A 7998-nucleotide genomic window follows, 5' to 3' on the forward strand; every position below is an offset into this window, starting at 1 on the left:
GTAAGAAAACAATCATTATGTTTTCCCAAATATTTATTGTCCAGAATTCTTATCTAATTATTTAAAATGATAAAAAATGGAGAAGCATCATATATGTAAGTGTAAAAGATTGGTTAGATAAAACATGACCCATTCATAAGATGGAATAAGTTGCAAACATTAAAATAACAATGTAGAAAGTTATTTGATGATATGGGAAAATATTCTTTATACATTGTTAAAAATAATAAATCTTATTAGTATTTTATTTACTCATATGTTTAAAAACTTATTTTAAGGAAAAACCCAGCATTCATCTGTCCTTCTCTCCAAAAGCAGTCACTTTCCTTTCTTTTTACTATTACTTCAGCCGTTTATCTCCAGATTTTTTTTTTTTTTAAAGGAACTCTATTTATTTATTTATTTATTTATTTTTGGCTGTGTTGGTTCTTCGTTTCTGTGCGAGGGCTTTCTCTAGTTGCGGCAAGCGGGGGCCACTCTTCATCGCAGTGCGCGGGCCTCTCACTATCGCGGCCTCTCTTGTTGCGGAGCACAGGCTCCAGACGCGCAGGCTCAGTAATCGTGGCTCACGGGCCCAGTTGCTCCGCGGCATGTGGGATCTTCCCAGACCGGGGCTCGAACCTGTGTCCCCTGTATTGGCAGGCAGATTCTCAACCACTGCGCCACCAGGGAAGCCCTCTCCAGATTTTTAAACATCGTATTTGTACTGCTCTTTCTTGATTTTTCAATTTTAGACAATGTTTACTGTCTTCCTACCATAGAAGATGAGAATTTAGCAACCCCTTCCTCCCACAATACAAGCTTCCCCTTCTCATCATTCAACTGTCATCATTCAACTAAATCAACATTTAATATTTACTTTTTTACAATTTTGGTTCCAGCTGAGCCATTGTATACTGTGATTACATTTCCTTTCTTGGACAACTTGTTTTTTTCCCTTGTAGTTCATAGTTGCTTCAGTTTATTTCATTTGTTTTCTTGCTTGTTTGTTTTTAATATACTCTGGTAGGCAGAATTTGAAGATGGCTCCCTGGTGGACATGCCCTGTGTAATCCCCTCTCCTTGGACCTCTAAATATGAGGAGATATCAATCCTGTGATTATGTTAATTATATGGCAAAAAGGACTTTGCAGATGTAATTAAGATTCCTAATCAGTTTACTCTAAGTTAATATAAGGAAGATCATCTTAGGTGGGTCTGGCCTAATCAGGTGAACACTTAAAAGAAGTTACCTAGCGACTTCTGAGCAAAAGGGCATGGGAAGTATTGTAAAATTTTTGATACCTTGTAGGTCTGAAAATGTATTTATTCTAGTCTCACACTGGATAGTTTGAATGGGTATAGAATTCTGAATGAATAATAATTTTCCATCACAATTCTGTGAGCATTAATTAATTTTCTTGTAGCTTTCAGGTTGTTATTGAGAAGGCTGATGGCATTATATTTTATGATTTATTGTATATGACCTGTTTTTTTCTCTAAAAGGTTTTTATGGTTTTTTTCCTCTTTATCACCAGTGTTTAAAGTTTCATAATGATGTATGTGTTTTGGAGCAGATATATTTTTTATTCATTGTGCTGGGCCCTCCATGGACTTTTCATTCTGGAAACCTATGTTCTTCAATTCTGGGAACTTTTCCTGTATTATTTATTGGAGAATTTCTGCCCCTTTGTCTTCTCTGTTCTTTCTTTTTGGAACTCGTCATTTTGTTTTACTTTCTTAGAGATTTCATCAACTCTATCTTCTAAGCTCTTATTGAATTTTAAATTCATGTTTTGATGTCTTTAATTTTCAAGAGCTCTATTTTGTCCTCCAGTTCTTCCTTCCCTTCCTTTCTGCCCCCCTTTTCTCTTCCTTCCTTCCTTCTCTCCTCTCCTCCACAGTTCCTCCCTCCCTTCCTTCCTTCCTCCCTTCCTCCCTTCCTCCCTCCCTTCCTCCTTCCTTCCTTTGTCTTTGTCTTATTTCATGAATGCAAGATTTCCTTTTATGTTTAAGTGGAAAATAGTTATAGTTTTCTTTTGTTATATTTTGCTCCCTACATGGTCTCTGTTTACTCAGAATTCCTTTTTAAATTTATTTATTTTTTGCTTTGGTCTCTGACTTCCACATCTGATGTCTGATAGTCTCTTACTGTCATATTTAAGGATGAGGCACATGCAGGCATACCTGGTTTATTGCACTTCACAGATACTGGGTTTTTTTTTTTTATAAATCGAAGGTTTGTGGCAACCCTGTGTCGAGCAAGTCTATCAGTGCCATTTTTCCAAAAGCGTTTGCTCACTTCATGTTTCTGTTACATTTTGGTAATTCTCACAATATTTCAAGCTTTTTCATTATTATTATATTTGTTGTAATCTGTGTGATGTAACTATTGCAAAAAGATTATAACTTTCTGAAGGCTAGCATTTTCTAAATTCACCCTTTTTAAAAAAAAAAAAATTATTGATTTAGCTGCTCCAGGTCTTAGTTGCGGCATGCAGGATCTTTTAGTTGCGGCATGTGGGATCTGGTTCCCTGATGAGGGATCGAACCCGGGCCCCCTGCATTGGGAGCATGGAGTCTTAGCCACTGGACCACCAGGCAAGTCCGTGAAGGCTAACATTTTCTGATGGTTAGCATTTTTTAGCAATAAAGTATTTTTTTAGCAATAAAGCATTTTTAGCAATAAAGAATTTTTTAATTAAGGTATGTACATTGTTTTTAGACATAATGCTATTGCACACTTAATAGACTACAGTATAGTGTAAACATAACTTTTATATGCACTGGGAAACCAAAAAAATTTATGTGACTCTCTTTATTGCAATATTCGCTTCGTTGTGGTGGTTTAGAACTGAACCCACAATATCTCTGAGGTGTGCCTGTAAATGCCAATGGAATGCCTATGTGCATGGGCAGAGTTTTACAAAGTTTGGCTTTTCCCATTTGATTGGGGTTGGTGATAATTGCGGATGGGTCATTGCATTGAGGAATCACCAAGTCTATTACCTAAGGAGTGTGTCATAATATTCTGTTTTCAGTATGTTCCTCACCACTACCCCCACCAGCGACTGCTGTCTTTGAGTACAAATCCTCTCAAATTCCCTCTCTTCTGAAAGCCATTCTCTTGTTTTCTGCTGCAATGGGTAGGCACAATTGCCTGGCTGAGGGGTAAAGATCTCAAAAGTTAACTATTTCTTAAATAAAATTTCAAGAAATTTTCCTATTTGGTCCTAGCCAGAACTACCTGCCCACTCTTCCTTTCAGAGGTATATGATGCATCAAATCCCTGAGATATTTCAGAGTTTTGTGGCACAGTTGGCTTGCTTCTTATTGGCTTCTTCACCTTGAAACTTAGATTTCAACTTTCTCTGATCTGCCTCATCCGTTACCACTCAGCCATTTGTTTTGTCAGTTTCCAAAATTTTGTTGACATCTCTTATCTGCTGTTGTTTCCTCTCCTGTACTCCTCAACTTTGTGGGTTTACATTTCATTTTACCTTAGTACCATTTTAGAGCTGTTTGGAGAGCAGATATAAAAGAATGTGTTCAATCTGCCATGCCTACTCAGAAGCATTTAAAAATTCCATTTTTAAAGGAAAAAGTATGCATATATTGTAAATAAAAAATATCTACACCAAACTTGTTAGCAGAGGTCATCTCTGGGTGTTGCGATTATGGGTAGTTTTTCTTTACTTGCTTATATTTTTCAAAATTATCTATAGCAAGATACTTAGTAACTAGAAAACAATGATCGAAGTAAAATGATATTACTATATAGCTGTCTCAGTCAAAGCATTTTATATTAGTTTCAAATCTAATGATTAGTTGAACCATATGAAATTGCTATTTTTTCAAATAAAACAGAGGTTGAATAACAGTAATTTCATATGGTTCAATCTAAACTATCTAATATAGTACAGACCTTAGAGGTGACATAGCCTGGAAAGTGGAGCCATTGTCTAGACAGGTCAGATTAAAAGTCAAGAGTATGTAAACCATTTTTTATTGCTAGGTGACTCTTGGGGTTCACCCCAGAGCCATTGCCTGTGCAATCTCCAAGGGCCATTCTTTACTGGGCCCACTGGTTGAAGGTATTCATGTGCTAACCTAGTTTTCAGGAGCACACTGATTTGGATATAACTGATAAGAAAAATAGTATTATTTCCTTCTTTTCTCCCTTATTGGTACACTTCACACATATCTGTATTGGAATTCCCCGGGGCATATGCCTTTTTCTCTCTTCTAGATTGTTACACAGTCTTTGAAGGTAGGGAATCCTCATCTTACTGGTATTTATGGATTGTTTGAGGAAACACTGCTCAGTGTATCACAGAGTGTTTTCCTCTAAAGATTCATAGGAGAAATTTCTCTTGGGCAAATGGCTTGTTTTTAGTTTAGGAGCACAGTGTAATGTATGCCAGATTGTATTTCCCCCACTTTGCACGGGCTGCTAGGAAGCTCAGAGCCACACTTGTGCCATAGTTCTAAGCAGTTCCTTCTTGAAATCTCTGCTTAGATGTCTTGTGGTTTTTCTATTAGTTTCTTATTGCTGCTGTAACAATTACCATAAACTTAGTGGCTTAAAGCAACACAAAGTTATCATCTTACAGTTCTGGAGCTCAGGAATCTTAAATCAGTTGCACTGGACTAAAATCCAGGTGCTGGCAGGTGTTTCTTCTGGAGACTGTAGGGGAGAATCCATTTCCTTATCTTTTACAACTTCCTAGGCTTGTTACCCCTTCCTCCGTTTTCAAAACCAGCAGCACATTATCTTCTCTTCTCTCTGACTTCTGCTTCTGTGCCTATATCTTTTCTGACTCTGATCCTTTTTCCTCCTTCTTATAAAGACCCTTGTGATTACCTTGAGCCTACCCTGATAATCCAGGATAAAATCTCCCCATCTCAAATTTTTAACTTAGTTGTAGCTGCAAAGCCTCCTTTCCCCGCCCCTTTAATAGACTTTAGTTTTTAGAACAGTTTTAGATTCACAGGAAAATTAAGCAGAAAGTACAGAGATTTCCCGTATACTTTCTACCCCCATACATGCACAGCCTCCTCCACTATCAATATCCTGCACCAGAGTGGTACATTTGTCACATTGATGAACCTACATTGGCACGTCATCATCACCCAAAGTCCATTGTTTACATTCTTGGTGTTGTACCCTTTTGGTGTTGTACATTCTATGGGTTTGGACAAATGTATAATGACAGGTATTCATTATTATGATATCATACAGAGTATTTTCACTGCCCTAAAATTCCTCTGTGCTCTGCCTATTCATCTCTCTTTCTCCCAACCCCTGGCAACCACTGTTCTTTTCATCGTCTCCATAGTTTTGCCTTTTCCAGAGGGTCATATAGTTGGAGTTATACAGTATGTAGCCTTTTTGGATTGGCTTTTTTCACTTAGCAATATACATTTAAACTTCCTCCAAGTATTTTCATGGCTTGATAGCTCATTTCTTTTTAGCACTGAATAGTATTCCATTGTTGGGATGTGCCACAGTTTACTAATCCATTCACCTACTGAAGGGCTTCTTGGTTACTTTCAAGTTTTGGCAGTTATAAATAAAGCTGCTGTTAACATGTGTGCAGGTTTTTGTGTGGACATAAGTTTTCAACTTATTTGAGTAAATAGCATGCAGTGTGATTGTTGGATCGTGTAGTAAGAGTATGTTTAGCTTTGTAAGAAACCACCAAACTGTCTTTCGAAGTGGGTGTACCATTTCGCATTCCCACCAGTGGTGACAGAGAATTCCTATTGCACTGCGTCCTCATCAGCATTTGGTGTTGTCAGTGTCTGGGGTTTTGGTCATTCTAATAGTCATGTAGTGTTAACTCATTATTGGTTTAACCTGCATTTTCCTGATGACATATGATGTTGAGCAGCAGAGTTCCTTTTTATCACGTGAGGTAACATATTCGCAGGTTCTGGGGATTAGGGCATGGTCATCTTATTCAGACTGTCACAATCTCCTCAATATTAATTCCCTGAAAATGAAAATTTTTCTTTCCCTAACTAAAGCAGTACCTCTGTAAACCCCTCTCCCTGCTTCCTTCCCCATCTCAGTAAATGGCCCTCCCATCTACTAATCATTCACCGCAGACACTCCCTCCCTCCCCCCACATCCAGTCCCTCATGTGGTTCTGCCATATCCACTTCTAAGATGTATCTAGAGTCCAATCACGTGTCTTTGTGGCCACTGCCACCACCCTAGGCTAAGCCGCCACCATCTCTCACCTGAACCACTATAACAGCCCTCTAATTTTTCTCTTCAACTCTTGCCTTTTACTATATGCTCTATAAATCATCCAGATTAAAAAAAAAAAACCCACAAAGCAAAACATGCTATCTTCCTGCTTTAATACACACTAATACAGTAGTTTCCTTTCTCAACATGGAATAAAATCCAAACTCCTTCCTATAGCTCCTAAGGCCCCTCTTAAAGCACATCTCACTCTGCTCTCTTCACCACCATATTCTTGCCACGCCAGCCCCCTCATTGTTCTCTAAATGGCCCAAGCCATGCTTCTTGCATGTGGTTCCTCTGCCTGAACTCTTCTGCCAACTCTTCCCTGACTAAATCCTTGTCATCTTTTTGGTCTCAGCTGAAATGTCTCCTCCTCAGAGATGACTGTCCATGCAACCCCACATTGCTTTGCACCCATTTTTCTCCACCACCTCACCCCTTTCCATAGTCTTCATAGACTTATCACTATTGGTAATTACTCAGTTGTTGTTTACTTTATGTCATTCATCTTCTCTCTCAGGTTGTTAATTCCATGAAGGCAGGGCCATTTCTGTTTCATTCATCATTGGATGCTTCATCGGTATTTGGCACTTAGGAGGCACTGAATGCATTTTGTATATTATCCTTACCCTGACTTTATCTTACCTTTTTGCTTTTATTTTCCTTTTTTAAAGGAAAATAAATTTTTTAAAACATTTCCTTTGTTGGAGTATAGTTGATTTACAATGTTGTGTTAGTTTCTGCTGTACAGCAAAGTGAGTCAGTTATACTATTTTCCTTTTGTTTGGATCTTCTACAGCTTTCTGCTGTAGCAAGAGAAAAACTCACAAGTCCCAGGATCTACTCAGAGTTGAGGAGGTAGAGCTATCTCTGCCCTTCGCCCCTCCCCATTTGTACTATGTGTCATGGGTAAAAGGAATGTTTTCTACTAGTAGTATCTCCCAAGGGAAAGTGGGGATTCACCCTAGAATGCCAGATAGGCCGTGGACCATCTAAGGGGAAAGCCAGAATGCCTTTCTGGACTTGGGATTAAAATTGCTCTGCGTAATAATGTAAAAAGCTTATTTTCACTCACGGGGGGCAGAGTGCTTCCTTAGATTAATATGATGCTAAATGATTTTTTTTTCTCCCACTGGCTAGGTTTGGAGATAAGAAATACTTAGGCTGTGGATTCTAGGGAGAAGGAACAAGGTTCAGAGCTCGTCTGCTTGTAGAGGCAATGAGGACACTGGAGATGAGCAGGGTGTGAATGTGTAGGATTCCTCAGGAGAGCGATGACCAGTAGGGGATACCCTGGGAGAAAGAGGTCCTTAGCGCTTTTCTCCTGATCTCTGACCCTTGAGCAGGTGGCACACAGAGCACCTTCCTTCATTCTGCGACACAGTTGTCACAATCCTTGGCACAGTGCCCTTCGCCTTCCGTATATGCTGTTCTACTCAGAGCTAGCGAATCGCTTATGGATTTAGGTTCTCGACTGGGTCAGGAAAGCCTGTATTGGCTTCAAGTTTGTCGATCCTCCCCAGGACCTCTTTCCCTATAGGTGCCACATGCCATGATTTATACACAAACATGATTTGCCTGATTGTTGCAGTCTGGGCCCAGAACAATTTTAATTAACAGGAAAATGGTCCTCAATACACCGATTAGACCTCTTCAGGTACAGCAAGATAAAAGCCTGATAATTTGGATGGAGTACTCTTCTTAAATGTCTACTCTATACACAGCAGCCAATGGGAAAGCCAGGCTGTCTCCCACCTGATCCA

This window comes from Balaenoptera ricei, chromosome 1 (assembly GCF_028023285.1).
Source record: "Balaenoptera ricei isolate mBalRic1 chromosome 1, mBalRic1.hap2, whole genome shotgun sequence".
In the NCBI taxonomy this organism is placed as follows: Eukaryota; Metazoa; Chordata; class Mammalia; order Artiodactyla; family Balaenopteridae; genus Balaenoptera; species Balaenoptera ricei.